The 1,213-nt window shown below is 34.2% G+C and overlaps 1 long non-coding RNA gene across 1 annotated transcript; it reads left to right on the forward strand.

Moving 5' to 3' along the window:
* Positions 1-311: 311 nt before the first annotated feature.
* LOC109589677 (uncharacterized) lies at positions 312-1,111 on the forward strand. The gene is made up of 2 exons (XR_002188879.1): positions 312-574; positions 890-1,111. It is a non-coding gene; the product is annotated as an uncharacterized LOC109589677 (long non-coding RNA).
* Positions 1,112-1,213: the final 102 nt, after the last annotated feature.

Below are 1,213 nucleotides of genomic sequence, written 5' to 3' on the forward strand. Positions count from 1 at the left end.
AGTAGGACACTCTCTTCTATTATCTACTCTTGCATACACCGAGGCAATGCAGGCAAATGAGGCAATCATGCCCATAGGCGGCTACAGAATCTTGAATTAACCAGGGCTCATTAATTATTCATAAGAATTAGGGGTGTGGTCAATTAATAAAATGACTGAAAGTCCTTATGATAGCTCACAGAAGCCAGTTATCACACTAAAATTACAGTAAAGTGGAGCTGATAGCAAGTATAAACAGTTGTGGCTATAAAAAATGAATTCTAGTGATGATATCACTCCTAATAATAACAAAACACACCTTTTGGGTGTGGTTTTGGTTGAAAATGACCAGGGCATTGCAGTCGGGTGGCCAAGCCTGATTTCCTCTTTCTAACCGGAAGTGACGTTTTTGTCAAAATGGCTGGCTTTTGGTGTGGTAGTGCCTCTTGCCTATTTTGATGATTTATGTCAAAACTAAGAATTCTACAGATGCTTTTTTGTTCTCTGCACCTTTAGCATTAGATAAAGATATAGATAACTGATCTTCTACATTTATAATCAAGAACTGTTCTTGTTTCAGGCGCTTGTTTCCACTGTAAGGATTTAAAATGGCTGACACAAAAATCATATTAAATTCTATAACTTGTGAAATAGAGCTAATGCATTCACAGTTACAAGGTAGCTTGTTAGTATTATAGATGCCTGTTATTCTGCAGAAGTTTCATTGCTGTAGGAGAAAGCAGAACGTTTTTCTAAGAAATAACTGAAAGGTCCCAGCAAGTAGCCTAGCTATGTGTTTGTGTGTGTTTATCACTGTTGTATCCATGAGTTTAGCTTATAATTCTTCATATATATGTAAATTATAGTTAATGCAGGGGTTTTTAACTTACTTTATACCTGTGTTTGGCAGGTATCCTGAGCTTTCATGATGGCTGCAATTTTGATTCATATTTGTACTCATTTGAACTGTGTTAAGCACCTGGTTGGCTATTTTGGCATTATAGATCAAGGTTATTGTGAGGACATAGACATTGATTGCAATTATTTTCTTGCTGGCTAAAGATATCATGATTTATTATAATTTTTATAATAAATTTTAATCAATTTAATTACACTTAACAATTAAAAAAAATTGTAACTTCAGTATTCTTTGGAGTGCAATCATGAAATTTTGGTATGTGGTACTTAAAAGGTGTTTTTACAAGGTAATTGTTGTCTTATAACTATTCCTTGT

Source organism: Amphimedon queenslandica, unplaced genomic scaffold, assembly GCF_000090795.2.
Source record: "Amphimedon queenslandica unplaced genomic scaffold, v1.1 AMPQUscaffold_13521, whole genome shotgun sequence".
Taxonomy (NCBI): Eukaryota; Metazoa; Porifera; class Demospongiae; order Haplosclerida; family Niphatidae; genus Amphimedon; species Amphimedon queenslandica.